We start from the raw sequence: 19,097 nt of genomic DNA, 5'->3' as shown, positions 1-19,097 counted from the left end.
CCCAAACTGCAATTGTCATTTTCACAGTAAACAATGCATTTTTATAGCACGTTTTGCTGTGATAATGACAATGGTCCCAAAAATGTGTCAAAATTGTCCGAAGTGTCCGCCATAATGTCGCAGTCACGACAAAAATCAATTAGTAGTGAAAACATTTTTTTTATAAAAATGCAATAAAACTATCTCCTATTTTGTAAACGCTATAAATTTCGCACAAACCAATCGATAAACGCTTATTGCGATTTTTTTTTTTTTTACCAAAAATAGGTAGAAGAATACGTATCGGCCTAAACTGAGGAAAAAAACTTTTTTTATATCTTTTTGGGGATATTTTATTATAGCAAAAAGTAAAAAATATTGAATTATTTTTCAAAATTGTCGCTCTATTTTTGTTTATAGCGCAAAAAAAATAAAAACCGCAGAGGTGATCAAATACCACCAAAAGAAAGCTCTATTTGTGGGAAAAAAAGGACGCCAATTTTGTTTTGGAGCCACGTCGCGCAATTGTCAGTTAAAGCGGCGCAGTGCCAAATCGCAAAAACTGGCCGGGCCCTTTTACCTGCATAAAGGTCCGGGTCTTAAGTGGTTAACCACTTCAATACCTAGCATTTTCACCCCCTTCCTGCCCAGGCCAATTTTTAGTTTTCAGCGCTGTCGCATTTTGATGCGCGGTCATGCAACACTGTACCCAAATGAAAGTTTTTTTTATGATTTTATTTCCCCCCACAAATAGAGCTTTCTTTTGGTGGTATTTGATCACAAATAAAAACAGTGACAAGTTTGAAAAAAAAAAAAAAAACACTCTTTTTTTCTTCAATTTAGGCCGATATGTAGTCTTTTTTACATTTTTGGTAAAAAAAATATATTTATTGAAAAGTTATAGCATCTACAAAATAGGGGATAGTTTGATGGCTTTTTTTTGTTATTATTGTGACATTGTGTCGGACACTATTTTGGGACCATTCACCTCTATACAGTGAACAGTGCTATACAAATGCACTGATTTACTGTGCAAATGACACTGGCAGTTTTTTTTCTTCCTGTAAGAGCATATGGCTCTTTCAGGATTTTGCAGGCATAGGGGTTGATTTACTAAAGGAAAATAGACTGTGTACTTTGCAAAATGCTGCACTCTGCGAGAGCAGTCACTCCAGAGCTTGGTAAATGAGGAAAATCTCTGCTGAATTCCATTATCCAATAACATGCAAGCAAAAAAACTGTATTTTTTTTTTTAATTTTTTTATTTCCTTGCACATGTAATTGAGTTTTCTCTGCAACGTGAAATTTACTTAATTTACTGAGCTCTGGAGCAAGTGCACTTGCGCTTTGCAAAGTGCGCAGCCTATTTGACATTAGTAAATCAACCCCACAGTGTGTATGGAGACATTGGGCCAGATCCACAAAGAAGTTACGCTGGCGTATCTATTGATACGCCGCGTAACTTCTAGGATGCTCTGGCGTATCTTTGTTTTGTATCTACAAAACAAGATACGCCTGAAGCTGGGCTAGATCCGACTAGCGTACATCTTAGTACGCCGTCGGATCTAAGGTGCATATTTACGCTGGCCGCTAGGTGGTGCTTCCGTCGATTTCTGCGTAGAGTATGCAAATTGGCTAGATACGCCAATCCACAAACGTACGTCCTACCGGCGCAGTTTCCGTAAGGCTTTTTTCGGCGTAACGTTACGCCTGCTATATGAGGCATAGCCAATGTTAAGTATGGACGTCGGGGCCAGCGTCGCATTTTCCGTCGTGTACGTCGTTTGCGTAAAACGTTCGCGAATAGGGCTTTGCGTAGAATGACGTTCACGTCATAAGCATTGGCTTGTTGCGGGTTAATTTGGAGCATGCGCACTGGGATACCCCCACGGACGGCGCATGCGCCCTTCAGAAAAAAAACGTCATTTACGCCGGGTCAAGACGTATTAACATAAAACACGCCCACAACTTAGCCATTTGAATTGCGCGCCCTTACGCCGACACAGTTGCACTACGCCGCCGTAACTTACGGCGCAAATTCTTTCAGGATACGGAAAATACGCTGAAAGTTACGGCGGAGTAGTGTATCTGAGATATGCCGGACGGAAAAATGTGCGGAGGTACGTGGATCTGGCCCATTGGCTAATATGGAGGGGAGTTTTCAGGCGGAAAACAATGGGGTAGATTCAGGTAGCAATTACGCCTGCGTATCCATAGATACGCAGGCGCTACTTAGCAATTACGCTGCGTATCGACTTTCTGTATTCAGAAAGCTTGATACGCCGACTGCAGCCTAAGATATGACTGGCATAAGGCTCTTATGCCGTCGTATCGTAGGCTGCATTCTTACGCTGGCCGCTAGGTGGCGTTCCCGTAGTGGTCAGCGTAGAGTATGCAAATTGCATACTCACGCCGATTCACAACCGTACGCGTGCCCTGCGTTCGAATTTTACGTCGTTTGCGTTCGGCGGTTTCTGCGTAAGGCTGCTCATGCTATTAGCAGGTGCAGCCAATGCCAAGTATACCCGTCGTTCCCGCGTCGCGATTTTCTGAAAATTACGTTGTTTGCGTAAGTGAATGGCGCTGGAAGCCATTTACGTTCACGTTGAAGCAAATGACGTCCTTGCGACGTCATTTACCACAATGCACGTCGGGAAAGTTTCCCGACGGAGCATGCGCAGTACGTTCGGCGCGGGAACGTGCCTAATTTAAATGATCCACGCCCCCTACGGGATCATTTAAATGACGCGCGCTTACGCCGGCCACTTTTACGGAACGCCCCCGCAAATTACGGAGCTACTGCTTCGTGAATGAAGCGTAGCGCAAGTAATTTACGGAGGCGTAGAGTAAAAACTGAACGCTGCGCCTCCGTAAGAGTGCGCAGCCCTACCTGAATCTACCCCAATGAGCTCAAAAGCCTGTAGGAGCTGCTTTTTTTTTTTAAAAAGGAGTTCTCTGAGCTAACTTTTAACCCCCGCTGTGCCCGGGCTGTAAAACTATACAAAATAAACTTTCACTTACCTGCATACGATCCCCCGTTGTTCCGATATCGCCGTCCCGGTCTCTTCCACTTCCTGGGGGTCGGTGACTCACAGTGCGCTCAGCCTATCAGCGGCCGCAGCAATGTCCCGTCGCGGCCGCTGATAGGCTGAGCGCACTGTGAGTCACCGACCCCCAGGAAGTGGAAGAGACCGGGACCGGAGAACGGGACGGCGATATCGGAACAACGGGGGATTGTAGGCAGGTAAGTGACAGTTTATTTTGTATAGTTTTACAGCCCGGGCACAGCGGGGTCAAAAGTTTTAGCTCAGAGAACTCCTTTAAGCTTCTTTCAGCATAAGCTCTTAAAATGACTCTACTACTAGTTAAAAAAACAGCTGCTAGCAAAAAACGATCCTTGCCTGGCCTGCTGCCGATCTTTGCTTCCCCTGAAGAACTATGGTGACTGAAGAATCTTCAGCATCTGACATTTCTGGGGGTGTTGGATCTTCGGTCTCCTTTTGTGTTTCTGGTTCCTTCCACACATCACTAGAGGACACATAGGGACCAGAGGAAGAAACCACAGCGCACAGCAGGAGACCAATCATATGACACACCCAGAACGCTGCCTACAGCTGAGGATCGGCCACAGTCTCTGATAAAGTCATGTAAAGTCCTTGATTAGCAGTCAGTTTTGAATGAAAAGATAGTCCATTAAAGTGGATGTAAACCCGAAAAAAAAAACATGTTACAATGTAGAGTATAAGATTTCCTATCATCTGTGCCAAGTCTTGCCACACAGAGTTAATCCAGCTCTGAGCAATCCTCTTTTATTGTTCAGTGAAATAAAACAGACTTGCAGAGAAAAACCTTAGTCCGTTCCGCCCCCTTGCTGTGAGTGACAGGTTATTTACATATCTCATGCACTAGCCTGAGACAGAGGCACATCCTGTATAAAAAGTTCACAATTCACATCCCTCTCCTCTCCCTTCCAGCTCTCCCAGGATTGGCTGCATTTACTGTGTTTTGACTGGCTGTTTCTCATCATAGGGTGTGATCCACAGTTCAGTGTGACGAGGAAATGTATGTATAGTGAAAGCAGAATATACACAGACAAGTGATCTGATTTAGGTTAGATGTATCTAGTGAGAGCTGGGAAGAATTGCAGTGTGTGTGGCCCGGATTCAGAGAGATCTGCATATCTCTCGGCGGGGCGTAACGTATCTCAGATACGTTACGCCGCCGTAAATTAGGGCGCAAGTTCCGTATTCAGAAAGAACTTGCGCCCTATGTTACGGCGGCGTAACGTATGTGGTCCGGCGTAAGCCCGCCTAATTCTAATGTGGATGATGTGGGCGTGTTTTATCTAAATTTAGTGTGACCCTGCGTATTTGGCGTTTTTTCCGAACGGTGCATGCGCCGTTCGTGAAAGAGTCCCAGTGCGTATGCTCGAAATTACGCCGCAAATCGTCATTGCTTTAGACGTGAACGTAACTTGTGTACAGCCCTATTCGCGAACAACTTACGCAAACAACGTAAAATTTTCTAAATTCTACGCGGGAATGACGTCCATACTTAACATAGGATACCCCTCATATAGCAGGGGTAACTTTAGGCCGAAAAAAGCCTAACGTAAACGACGTAAAAAAATGCGCCGGGTGTTCGTACGTTTGTGAATCGGCATATCTACATCATTTGCATATTCCTCACGTAAATATACGGAAGCGACACCTAGCGGCCAGCGTAAATATGCAGCCTAAGATACGACGGTGTAAGACACTTACGCCAGTCGGGTCTTAGCCTAATTTCGGCGTATCTTGCTTTCTGAATACAGAAAGAAGATACGCCGGCGCAGCTTTGAATTTACGCGGCGTATCAATGGATACGCCAACGTAAATTCTTTCTGAATCCGGGCCACTGTGTCTCTGAGGTCACCTGATCACACGCGATAAGGGCTGATTGGTTACTAAGCGCAGTTGCACTGGATTCTGAGTGCACCAGTTTTTGTAAACACCCCCCCCCCCCCCCCATGGTTTGATGAATTTGGTGTGGAGGAATTGAGGGACCTGTACAGAGCCAAGACCTCGGCCCGGATTCAGAAACGACTTACGACGGCGTATCTCCAGATACGCCGTCGTACGTCTGAAGGTGAGGCGTCGTATCTTGGCGCCTGATTCAAAGACTCAGATACGCCAGAATTTGTTCAAGATACGACTGACGTATGTCTCTTACGCCGTCGTATCTTGGGTGCATATTTACGCTGGCCGCTAGTGGCGCTTCCGTATATTTCCGCGTCGAATATGCAAATGAGGTAGATACGCCGATTCAGAAACGTACTTGCGCCCGTTGGATTTAGCTACTCCGTTTATGTAAGGCGTCGGTCCGGCATAACTTTACCCCTCATAAAGCAGGGGTAAGTCAGAACGGCGTCGTATTTTACGTCGTTTGCGTAAGTCGTACATGAATGGGGATGGGCGTAGGTTACGTTCACGTTGACTAAGCATTGAGCCGGCGTAACTTAGGGAGAAAATTTGACGTGATACTGAGCATGCGCATTGCTTTCTGTATTCAGAAAGCAAGATACGCCGAAATTAGGCTAAGACCCGACTGGCGTAAGTGTCTTACATGATTCCCTTTTTATCTTTCAGAAACTGTTTCCCAGTGCTAAACCTTTCATCCAATTTCTAAATGGCTGCATTTGTACATTTCAAAGCCAGTGTAAAAGAAAATTAGTGGTAAAAAAAAAAAAAGCCCTTGTGGGTTTAAAGTGGAGGTCTAGCCCCCCCCCAAAAAAAAAAAATTCTAAAAAGGCACAAAAAAATTATAAAATGTATACTTGCAAGAAATTGCTGTTACTAGGCAGATCGTCCTAAACTGCCTCTTCTAGGGAGAGGTTCTGTGTTATCCTCCTCGCGAAGCCTCCTGGGAAATGGAGGTGCGCTGCCATCTGAGACACGCAGGACGGTGTTCCCATTCACAAATAGCCGCGCATCTCACACATGCAGAGTAGGAAACGGTGAAGCCGTAAGGATGGCGGCGCTGGACAAGCCACGACCGATGGATCGGCCTCGGGCGGCCGACATCGCGGGCAAACTGGACAGGTAAGTGTGCTTATTAAAAGTTTGTAGCTGCTGACTTTTTTTTTTTTTTTTTTAAAGCCAGACCTCCGCTTTTAACTAATCTCTTATTTTTTGCTTATTTCTCCATTTAAGGGGTGTGGCAGGGGGTGTGTCCTATGCCTACATACTTTTGGTAATAGGTGTCCCTCATTCCTATCTCAAAAAGTTGGGAGGTATGCAATTGTGCGGCCATTTGAGCCAGACAGAGCTTCCTTTTGGTGGCATTTAATAACCACTGGGTTTTTTATTTGTTGCTAAACAAATGAGAATTAAAACAAAAAACTGTTAGTTTCTGTTATTAAATTGGCAAATAAGCAATTTTTTCCCTTCACTGATGTGTGCTGATGAGGCTGCACTGATAATTAGTGCCCTGACTATGGGCCAGATTCAGGTAGGAGATACGACGGTGTATCTCCAGATACGCCATTGTATCTCTGAGTGTGCGGCGTTGTATCTATGCGCCTGATTCTTAGAATCAGTTACGCATAGATTTGACTAAGATCCGGCTGGTGTAAGTCTCTTACGCCGTCGTATCTTAGTTGCAATTTTACGTTGGCCGATAGGTGGCGCTTCCGTATATCTACTCGTCGAGTATGCAAATTAGGTAGATACGCCGATTCAGAAACGTACGTTTGCCCGGCGCATTTTTTTACCTCGTTTACGTTAGGCTTTTTTCGCCGTATAGTTACCCCTGCTATATGAGGCGCAGCCAATGTTAAGTACGGACGTCGGGACCGTGTCAAATTTTTAACGTTTTACGTCGTTTGCGTAAGTCGTCCGTGAATGGGGCTGGGCGTAAGTTAAGTTCACGTCGAAACCAATGAGTCTTTGCGGCGTCATTTGGAGCATGCGCACTGGGATACTTTCACGGACGGCGCATGCGCCGTTCGGAAAAAGCGTCCTTTACGTGGGGTCACAATAAATTTACATAAAACACGCCCACATCTTCCACATTTGAATTAGGCGGGGTTACACCGGCCTATTTACGCTACGCCGGCGCAACTTACGGAGCAAGTGCTTTGTGAATACTGCACTTGCCTGTCAAAGTTGCGGAGGCGTAGCGTAAATAGGATACACTACGCCCACACACAAATACGCGCTCCCTACCTGAATCTGGCCCCATCAGTGTAAATGTCCCCTGTCACAGGAAAGCAGGTTACACAGTGACCGCGCTGAGGAAAGGAAATACTGATAACTGACATTTGTTTACATGGGATCAGCTGTGATTGGACACAGATGATCACATGGTAAAGAGCCAATGTCATTGGCACTTTACTCTGGTGATGTGCTGTGTTCCAGGGGGCACGCATGACCGGGAGGATGTCATAAAACGTCCACCCAGAATGAGGAGCATCCCGCCCGGCCATCAATCTGCTATAGGCCGGATTGGGAACTGGTTAGTATTTGCATAACCCCTCCCAAGAGCCAGCCCACTGCTTGCATCAGAGTTGAGGGCTCTTGAGAGGAGTACTGTGGGCGGGTGCTGGGATTTTTTGGGAAGCGCCTACAGAACCCTGCCGGCCCCGCCCACCAGCCATGACCTGCCTGCATTGTATAGATGATATCACCAGGTCTAAAATAAGGTATATAAAGAAAACGGAAAAGTTTTATTTAACCACTTCCCGACCGCCGCATGTACATAAACGTCGGCAGAATGGCACGAACAGGCACATTGGCGTACCTGTACGTCCCTGCCTAGACGTGGGTCGGGGGTCCGATCGGGACCCCCCCCCCTACATGCGGCGGTCGGGTTCCCTCGGGGAGCGATCCGGGACGACGGCGCGGCTATTCGTTTATAGCCGCCCCGTCGCGATCGCTCCCCGGAGCTGAAGAACGGGGAGAGCCGTATGTAAACACGGCTTCCCCGTGCTTCACTGTGGCAGCTGCATCGATCGAGTGATCCCTTTTATAGGGAGACACGATCGATGACGTCAGTCCTACAGCCACACCCCCCTACAGTTGTAAACACACACTAAGTGAACACTAAATCCTACAGTGCCCCCTGTGGTTAACTCCCAAACTGCAACTGTCATTTTCACAATAAACAATGCAATTTAAATGCATTTTTTGCTGTGAAAATGACAATGGTCCCAAAAATGTGTCAAAATTGTCCGAAGTGTCCGCCATAATGTCGCAGTCACGAAAAAAATCGCTGATCGCCGCCATTAGTAGTAAAAAAAAAAAAAATTAATAAAAATGCAATAAAACTATCCCCTATTTTGTAAACGCTATAAACCAACCGATAAACGCTTATTGCGATTTTTTTTTACCAAAAATAGGTAGAAGAATACGTATCGGCCTAAACTGAGGAAAAAAAAATGTATATATGTTTTTGGGGGATATTTATTATAGCAAAAAGTAAAAAATATTGCATTTTTTTCAAAATTGTCGCTCTATTTTTGTTTATAGCGCAAAAAATAAAAACCGCAAAGGTGATCAAATACCACCAAAAGAAAGCTCTATTTGTGGGGAAAAAAGGACGCCAATTTTGTTTGGGAGCCACGTCGCACGACTGCGCAATTGTCTGTTAAAGCGACGCAGTGCCGAATTGTAAAAACCCCTTGGGTCATATAGCAGCATATTGGTCCGGTCCTTAAGTGGTGAAAAAAATATATATATAATTTGCAGGTTGATAAGGAGGAACTAAGGAAGCCAAACTATAAGCAGATTAAACTTTAGCTGTGATGAATACATAGATTCTGTTGAAACCGGTATTACCCAGATAGTCTCTGCTCTGGAATTCTGAACTGGAGGAATTCACATCCATCCATTCAGACAGCTTTGTGTCTTCTGTCACCTTATACAGCCTGCAGGCGGATTAGCCAATGACAGTCGGTGAATTCTGTGCAGGTGAGATGTACCGTCGTCATTGAACAGAGTTCTATTTCTGGCTGACACTGCCGGGAGCGATGGAGCGGGGACAGCAGAGGGGTGTGTGCAGACAGCAGGCCTATTGTACTGTCTGTGCCGTGATATTGAAGGAAACCAATATTCTGTATCGTAGAGCTTCTAACTGCATTCACGTATGTGTGTTAAAACTGAACTCTGGAATTGGACAAAATATACCCGTCCATAGGAGGAACCCCTGCCACCCCACCCCCCACACTGCAAAGGCTAAATGCTCATTTAATTTTGGGGTTGCAGTGTAGGCTTCCTCTTTATATGCAACTGCTACAGTTCTGCTGCCTTTCTAAGGCACTCTCAGCCACGGGTAAGTACCGTATTTATCGCGGTATAACGCGCTCCCACGTATACCGCGCACCTCTAAAGTGACCCTGAATCCTGTGGAAAAAAAGTTTTTTTTGTACTTACAGTTTTGGTGTTTTGCGCGGCGTCCATCGGCGGCCTCGTCGGGTCCAGCGTCCTTCTGCGGCTTCGGGTGTCCTCTTCGGCGGGTCCGGCGTCCTTCTGCGGCTTCGGGTGTCCTTCTGTGGCTTCGGGTGTCCTTCTGCGACAGTCGGGCAGTCTCGGCAACTTCCGCGCTCACGTCCTGTACGTACAGGACCTCAGCGCGGGTAGCCGAGCATTGCCGACAATACACGAGTGTCAGAGTGCTCTGACACTCGTGTATTGTCGGCAATGCTCGGCTACCCGCGCTGACGTCCTGTACGTCCAGGTGAGCGCGGAAGTTGCCGAGACTGCCCGACTATACCTGAGTGTACTGCGCTCGGTATAGGTCGGCGCAGTGTTCAAAACTCGGCGCGGGAAAGCGGGTATAGGAGTATACTGCGCACCCACGATTTTGCCCTGATTTTCAGGGCAAAAAAGTGCGCGGTATACGCCGATAAATACGGTAATACACATTATTAGAGTTGGGCCTAACATATACCCCCCCGGTTTAGTTTGCACCAAAACTTTTGAAACATCGCAAAAGTTTGGACCCGATTCACAAACCCTATTAAAGTCTATGGGCCTGATTCCCAAAAGAGATAAGCAGGCGGAACTGCTGTTCAGCCTGGGTATCTCTGTGCCTAACTTTGGAAACGATCCTCAAAAGGCTTTTTCCAAAGTTAGGCAGAAAATCTGACATGTGTAAGACACTTACACGGTCAGATCTTAGGATGCAGTACCGCATCCGCCGCTGGGGGCATTTCTCATGGAAATGCAGCTTTGAGTATGCAAATGAGGACTTAAGCAGATCCACAACGCTTTTCATCAGCTTTTCAGCACTGTGATTTCTGCGTAAGTTCCGATTTGCTTGCGCAAAACTAGGGCTGGTTTTACAATGTGGAAAGTTAGTCACACATTGTAAAAGCCCATTCAAGCGACGGCATTTGGTATGCATTCCTGAGGGAGAACTCCACGGCAATTTTTAAATTCAAAACCGGCATGGGTTCCCCCCCAGGAGCATACCAGGCCCTTAGGTCTGGTATGGGTTGTAAGGAGACCCCCCTACGCCGAAAAATCGACGTAGGGGTCCCCCTACAATCCATACCAGACCCGTATCCAAAGCACGCTACCCGGCCGGTCAGGAATGGGAGTGGGGACGAGCGAGCGCCCCCCCCTCCTGAGCCGTGCCAGGCCGCATGCCCTCAACATGGGGGGGTTGGGTGCTCTGGGGCAGGGGGGCGCACTGCGGGCCCCCCCACCTCAGAGCACCCTGTCCCCATGTTGATGAGGACAGGACCTCTTCCCGACAACCCTTGCCGTTGGTTGTCGGGGTCTGCGGGCGGGGGCTTATCGGAATCTGGGAGTCCCCTCAAATAAGGGGGCCCCCAGATACCGGCCCCCCACCCTAAGTGAATGGATATGGGGTACATCGTACCCCTACCCATTCACCTGTAGGCAAAAAGTAAAAGTTATTAAACACACAAGACAAGGGTTTTTAAAATAATTTATTATTCTGCTCCGGGGACCCCCCACTGTATTCTTTATTAGCTCTAATACCAGGGGGGGCTTCTTCTTCCGCTCTCCGGGGGTCTTCGTCCGCTCTCCGGGGGGGGTTTCTTCTTCCGCTCTCCGGGGGGGGGGTCTTCTCCGCTCTCCGGGGGGGGGGGGTCTTATTCTATCTTCGCCGCTCTCCGCTGTTGACTCGGCGAACCCCGGTTCTTCTGCAGCTGTCCGGTGCCTTCTTCTTCAGCGCTGGCTGCCTGCTATGTTTGTGTGTTAGCTCAATTTCTAACAGGCAGCCGGCGCGGTCCGGAGAGTGGAAGAAGACCCCCGGAGAGCGGAAGAAGAAACCCCCCCGGAGAGCGGAGAAGACCCCCGGAGAGCGGAAGAAGAAGCCCCCCCCCTGGTATTAGAGCTAATAAAGAAGACAGGGGGGGTGCCTCCGGAGCAGAATAATAAATTATTTTAAAAACCCTTGTGTTGTGTGTTTAATAACTTTTACTTTTTGCCTACAGGTGAATGGGTAGGGGTACGATGTACCCCATATCCATTCACTTAGGGTGGGGGGCCGGTATCTGGGGGCCCCCTTATTTGAGGGGACTCCCAGATTCCGATACGCCCCCGCCCGCAGACCCCGACAACCAACGGCAAGGGTTGTCGGGAAGAGGTCCTGTCCTCATCAACATGGGGACAGGGTGCTCTGGGGTGGGGGGGCCCGCAGTGCGCCCCCCTGCCCCAGAGCACCCAACCCCCCCATGTTGAGGGCATGCGGCCTGGCACGGCTCAGGAGGGGGGCGCTCGCTCGTCCCCACTCCCATTCCTGACCGGCCGGGTAGCGTGCTTTGGATACGGGTCTGGTATGGATTGTAGGGGGACCCCCTACGTCGATTTTTCGGCGTGGGGGGGGTCTCCTTACAACCCATACCAGACCTAAGGGCCTGGTATGCTCCTGGGGGGGGGGGGAACCCATGCCGGTTTTTTCTTTGAAAATTGGCATGGAGTTCTCCCTCTCAGGAATGCATGCTGAGCGACGCTGTCATTTTTTTTTATAATTATTTGTTTTCCCGGCGCGTATATTTTTTTTCACCCGTCGCAACTTTAGTGTCCCGTCGCAATCCACAAAGCCCGGCGTCAATTACGTTCGCGCGCTGCACGTCGGGAAAATTACGTCACACGCATGCGCAGTACGGCCGGCGCGGGAGCGCGCCTCATTTAAATTTTAAACCCCCCCCGGAGAGGAGGACCGCCTTGCGACGGAGGCACTTAAGTTACACGGCCTGAAATTTCTAGGTAAGTGCTTTGTGGATCAGGCACTTAGGTAGAAATTTTAAGTCAGTGTAACTTAACTGCTGAAAGTTAAGTTAGGCAGCTTTTTTGGGAATCAGGCCCTATGAGACCCAATCTTGGAAAAATCTAAAGTGCCCATTTTGAGGGCTTGTATGCAAGTTATTATCCATAACATTGGTATGGGGGCCTGGCTACTACCCTGGGGGACATGTATCAAAACTAATATTTTTTTTTTATTATTTTTTTTTTTAAGGAGCAGTGAATTTAATGATGCCTAAAGTAAAACAATGAAAATGAAAAATTCCTTTAAATATAGTGCCTGTGGGGTCCCTTAGATCTCTACTGTGTATAGAACCTGCTGCAGCAAAACTAAGATATACAGTATAAAGAAAAGAAAATTACATTTAAATTGATTTCCCCTGCAAGCTTTTTTTATTTTGTAAACAATGGCTTGAGGAGTCAGTCTGTTTGATGTGGCTACATTTTATCGCACTAAAGCCTCATACACACGCTCGGCAAGAACCATCAAGAAAACTGCTGGCAGAGCTTTTTGCAGACTGTGCGTGTGTATGAGGCTTTCAGGTTTCTCGACAGGAAAACTGCCCAGAATCTAGATGAGAAAAATAGAGAACCTGTTCTCTATTTTCTCGTCGTGAGATTCTTGGCAGTTTTCCTTCCGAGAAACCCGAGGGTGTGTATACTTACCTGGTCGCCGTGGAAACCCGTGCATGCTCAACATGACTTTAACGCATGCGCGGTAGCTTCCTAGGCATATGTAGGGTGCAGCAAGATGGCGGCGACTGCATCGAATGTGACGAGCTCATGCTCGTCGTACGCAATGACGTCACTGCGTTCTTACCTTTCAAGAGAACCGCGGTTCTTTTGAAAGGAGTGTCTGTACACTCGGGCGGCAAGAGATTCTTGCCAACAATCTCGTCAGGAAAAACAACGGGGTAGATTCAAGTACGAATTACGCAGGCGTATCCATAGATACGCCGCGTAATTCAAACGCTATGCCGGCGTATCTATTTTCTGTATTCAGAAAGCTAGATACGCCGACTGTAGCCTAAGATACGACTGGCATAAGTCTCTTATGCCGTCGTATCTTAGGGTGCAATCTGACGCTGGCCGCTAGGTGGCGTTCCCGTAGTGGTCAGCGTAGAGTATGCAAATTGCATACTCACTCCGATTCACAAATGTACGTGTGCCTGGCGTTCGAGTTTTACGTCGCTTGCGTACGTCGCTTCCGTCGTAAGGCTGCTCCTGCTATTAGGAGGCGCAGCCAATGGTAAGTATGGACGTCGTTCCCGTGTCGCGATTTTCGAAATTTGCGTTGTTTGCGTAAGTGGATCGTAATTGGCGCTGGACGCCATTTACGTTCGAAGCAAATGACGTCCTTGCGACGTCATTTACCGCAATGCACGTCGGGAAATTTTCCCGACGGAGCATGCGCAGTACGTTCGGCGCGGGAACGCGCCTAATTTAAATGATCCATGCCCCCTACGGGATCATTTAAATTATGCGCGCTTACGCCGGCCCCTTTTACGAAACGCCGCAGCAAATTACGGAGCAAATGCTTCGTGAATGAAGCGTAGCTCCAGTAATTTACGGAGGCGTAGCGTAAATACGGAACGCTGCGCCGCCGTACCAGTGCGCGCCCCTACCTGAATCTGGGCCACCGTTTTTTTCCTGACAAGATTGTGGCCCGTGTGTACGAGGCTTCAGTACAAGATTAGAGATGGTGGCCCGGATTCAGATACGAGTTACGACGGTGTATCTCCGGATACGCTGTTGTAACTCTGAGTTGCGGGGTCGTATCTATGCGACTGATTCATAGAATCAGTTACGCATAGATTTCCCTAAGATCTGACCGGCGTAAGTGTCTTACACCGTCATATATTAGGCTGCATATTTACGCTGGCCACTAGGTGGCGCTTCCGTTGATTTACGTGAGGAATATGCAAATTTGGTAGATACGCCGATTCAGAAACTTACTTACGTCCCCCCGGCGCATTTTTTTTATGTCGTTTACGTTAGGCTTTTTCCGGCGTAAAGTTACCCCTGCTATATGAGGCGTATCCTATGTTAAGTATGGACGTCGGGCCAGCGTCTAATTTTCCGTCGATTACGTCGTTTGCCTAAGTCGTTCGCGAATAGGGCTGTACGTAAGTTACGTTCACGTCTAAAGAATTGACGATTTGCGGCGTAATTTCGAGCATGCACACTGGGATTCTTTCACGGACGGCGCATGCGCCGTTCGTAAAAAATGTCAAATACGTGGGGTCATAATTAATTTAAATAAAACACGCCCACATAATCCACATTTAAATTAGGCCGGCTTACGCCGGACCACATACGCTACGTCGCCGTAACTAAGGGCGCAAGTTCTTTATGAATACGGAACTTGCGCCCTAAGTTACGGCGGCGTAACGTATCTGAGATACATTACGCCCGCCGATAGATACACCATTGTATCTGAATCCGGGCCGGTGTCTCTTTGGCAGACTTTGGATAAAAGTAACAGGTGCGGAAAAATTGGGCTTTGGGTGTTGATGCCTTCACACCGTAACCCTATAGAGGTAATCTGTTTGTTTTTGTAAGTTTTGTGAAGAAAAATAATGTCCAATGATAATCTTAAAAGAGAAAATTCTAAATACATTTACAAAATGAATTTGGAAATTGCATCATTCTCTCATCTCACCATCTTCTTCCTCCTCGTATATACAATACATTATTACACCTTAGAACTTCTCCAAGATGTCCAGACAATACCCCATCAATATACTCCTCTGTATTGGTGAGCTGTGTTTTCCTGTAGCCATCCACAGAGACCAGGTACCCCTAGTATTCCATAACCCACTTCAGTTTCACCAGTACTGGCTTATCAGTAAGGCCGTTAAGGAATGGTTTTGGGTTTAGTGGCAAACTCATTCTGCCACTGGAGTTACCGCTGAGCTACAGACGAGTGAAAGGAAGAAAAGATTTCCCAGTGGAATGCTCAGAGAACACACCGCCGGAGAGAACAGGAAATGGCTAAAGGGACTCTTACAGGGAAGCAAGAATTGGCCTTTCTGTAAAAAAATGAAAGTATATGCACCTGTCAAACAGGTGCAGAAACATTGGGCTTTCAGTGTAGGTGGTGCCTTCACATCATCCATAACCCTATAGAGGTATCTCTGATGAAAGCAAGAATTGGCTTTTCTGTAAAAAACTGAAATTCTATGCACCTGTCAAAAGGGGGGGGGGGGATAAATTGGGCTTTGGGTGTTTGTTGTGCCCTCATGCTGTAACCCTATAGAGGTACTCTTGATGAAAGCAAGAATTAGCCTTGCTGTAAAAAAATAAATAAAATCATTATGTGCACCTGTCTAACAGGTGTGGAAAAATTGGTCTGTGGGTGTTAATTGTGCCAAATGAGACCTATACCAAAAAATGATGAAGATAAAATCAACACCCACAAAGCTAGGCAGCCTAGACAGTCTTGCAGAGATTCTAGATCCCCAAAACAGGCTGGGTTCACATATGAGCCGCATGCGACTAACAGAAGAGGTCCGGTGTGTTCTGGTTCACCGTTTCAGGTCCGATTTCAGCCTGAATTTTGGGCTGAATTCCAACCTGAAACGGACCAAAAGACGCACAAATATGTGAACCGACTCCATAGAGAGTCGGTCAAAATCTCCTGCTATTGAGAATTGGATGCGAAGAAGCCGCATCCGATTCAAAATGGTGTTAACCCAGCCTCAATCAACAACATTGGCATTAAGGGCTTGATAGCTGCTGCTAATCCAGGACTGATTAATGTTCACAAATATCAGCCGGTCAATGGAGTCTGTGGACAGACACGCTCTTTTATCTGTCACAAAACCTTCAGCAGCGGTGAATAGCCATTCAGAAAGCACACTGAATGCAGGGGCAGCTCAATTGCATACAGGGCAAGTTCTGGCCAGTGGTCTATTCTCTATGACCCAGTAACCCAGTGGATCCACTACTTGAAAGCTCTCCATGTCTGTTTTCGCCCCTAGATGTGGGCCCCTGCAAATTCAGGTGTTCGTCGAATGGTCGAAGTTATTCAAACTTTTACTTGGCCCCGAACCATTTGCCCAACACTACTGCTGACACGTGATCCGGCAAGCAGGGTAAGGGACGATATATTTTACTCACAGCACACTGGGTAACTCTGCTTGCAATTAGGAAGGATGCAAGAAAGGGTTTAGTGCTGGAGCTTGTTTTGCTGCCACGTCTCCATACAGCTGGTGGTGATGATGTGAGATTTGTCAGCTCCACCCCCTCCTCCTCCATGCCTTCCTTTGATTGTCCTATGAACCACCAGTACCCCCTAAGCATTCAAGGGGCCACTCAACTTGTCAGACTAAACAATGCCATGTAGTGCTTCAGCTGGTCTGTCTAGGGGACAGGAGCCACACCGGAGCAGAGTTTTTTTTTAGCTCTGCAGGGACAGGACCAGAGGTGGTTCACGCCACGGAAGCTTGAGTAAGGAATGATGGTGTGCGATAATGGCATTAACCTTCTGACTGTGCTTTGTGCTCTAATTAGGCATAGCCTTACACCTGACCAGCGGTCAGGTGCATTGTTTCATCCAATTAGGGCCCTGGAATGCATTGTGCTCCGTAAATTCAGGTATTCACCGAACAGGCGATGTTCAGGCAGAACTTTTGCTCGGCCCGAACTGCTCGCTCATCTCTACTGATCACTGTATAAGTGTCACTGGTGATGTCAGTGTCAGTTAGTGTACCTCCCAGCCAGCGTCAGTTAGTGTCAGATTGTTCTCCGCACTATCACAGTCCCATTATAAATCGCTCATCACCAGGATTAATTTTTTTTTTTTAAATCCAATCTATATATATATATATATATATATATATATAGCATAGTTTGTAGACGCTATAACTTTCACACAAACCAATCAATATACACTTATTAGGATTTTTTATACCAAAGACATGTAGCGGAATACATTTTGGTCTAAATTTATGAAGAAATTCAGTCTACGGGCCAGATCCACGTACCGCGGCAGTTTTTTACGTCCTGCGTCCTACGTCCTGTATCTCAGATACACTACGCCGCCGTAACTTACAGCGGATTTCCCATATCCACAAAGAATTTGCGCCGTAAGTTACGGCGGCGTAGTGTAAATGTGTCGGCGTAAGGGCGCGCAATTCAAATGGCTAAGTTGTGGGCGTGTTTTATGTTAATACGTCTTGACCCGACGTAAATTACGTTTTTTCTGAACGGCGCATGCGCCTTCCGTGAGGGTATACCAGTGCGCATGCTCCAAATTAACCCGCAACAAGCCAATGCTTTCGACGTGAACGTCATTCTACGCAAAGCCCTATTCGCGAACTTTTTACGCAAACAACGTACACGACGGAAAATTTGCCGCTGGCTCGACGTCCATACTTAACATTGGCTACGCCTCATATAGCAGGGGTAACGTTACGCCGAAAAAAGCCTTACGGAAAACAATGGAAAAAATGCCCTGGCCGGACGTACGTTTGTGGATTGGCGTATCTAGTTAATTTGCATACTCGACGCAGAAATCGACGGAAGCGCCACCTAGCGGCCAGCGTAAATATGCACCTTAGATCCGACGGCGTACTAAGACGTACGCCAGTCGGATCTAGCCCAGCTTCAGGCGTTTCTTGTTTTGTGGATACAAAACAAAGATACGCCGGAGCAACCTAGAAGTTACGCGGCGTATCAATAGATACGCCAGCGTAACTGCTTCGTGGATCTGGCCCTACATGTTCGTAATAGACATTCACGGACAGATGTAAAAATCATGGATTTTACAAGGTGTGAATTTACTGATGGTAAACCTAGTTTTCACCTCAAAACAACCGCGCCTATTTAGGCCATGCGTTTCACTGACGCTGCGCTATAAGGAAGGTCCTGTGCTTATTTTCTAGTAATATGTGAAACTTCAATTCTGCCCCAGTTTTTGTTATTCAGAAACAGCTTGGAGGCTCAATTTACCTTCCCTGGATAAAAATAGAACCGTGGTCCGCTACAGGAAATCCCCTTTCTAAAAATAAACCTAACCCCTGGAGGTGAGGCCACCAGAACCTCATAGGTGCCCTCCAGCAAAAAAAAAGATAAAAAGGTGCAGATATGACAGATATAGTCATGAAACATGTTGCCATAAGGGAAGAAAACGTGAGAATATGAACTTTACCTCTACAGAAAACTCGTTGATGCATTGGGCCAGATCCACAAAGAACTTACGGCGGCGTATCTATTGATACGCCGCGTAAGTTCTACGATGCACCGTCGTATCTTTGTTTTGTATCCACAAAACTAGATACGCCTGAATGTGGGCTCGATCCGACTGACGTACGTCTTAGTACGCCGTCGGATCTTAGGTGCATATTTACGCTGGCCGCTAGGTGGCGCTTCCGTTGATTTCCGCGTAGAGTATGCAAATTAGCTAGATACGCCGATTCTCAAACGTACGTCCACCCCGGCGCATTTTTTTACGTCGTTTACGTAAGGCTTTTTTTGGCGTAACGTTACCCCTGCCTCTATGAGGTGTACGCAATGTTAGGTATGGACGTCGGGACAGCGTCGAATTTTCCGTTGTTTGCGTAAATCGTTCGCGAATAGGGCTTTGTGTAAGTTACGTTCACGTCGAAAGAATTGACTATTTGCAACGTGATTTTGCACATGCGCACTGGGATACGTCCACGGACGGCGCATGCGCCGTTCGTAAAAAGCGTCAATTACGTGGGGTCATACCAGATTACCATACAACACGCCCACTCCAAGCCTGCTTTGAATTACGCGGGCTTACGCCGGCAGATTTACGTTACGCCGGCCCGCATATGGGAGCAAGTTCTTTGTGGATACCCTAGGAGCCACTCTGATTTACGGCGGCGTAGCGCATAT

The 19,097-nt window shown here is 47.2% G+C and overlaps 1 pseudogene; it reads right to left on the bottom strand.

The window, feature by feature from the left end:
* Positions 1-14,878: 14,878 nt before the first annotated feature.
* LOC120928706 lies at positions 14,879-15,125 on the bottom strand (annotated as a pseudogene).
* Between the last annotated feature and the right edge of the window lie 3,972 nt (positions 15,126-19,097).

This window comes from Rana temporaria, chromosome 2, assembly GCF_905171775.1.
Source record: "Rana temporaria chromosome 2, aRanTem1.1, whole genome shotgun sequence".
Classification (NCBI taxonomy): Eukaryota; Metazoa; Chordata; class Amphibia; order Anura; family Ranidae; genus Rana; species Rana temporaria.
Note: the sequence above shows the minus strand (reverse complement) of the source record. Positions and strands in the feature narration are given on the sequence as shown.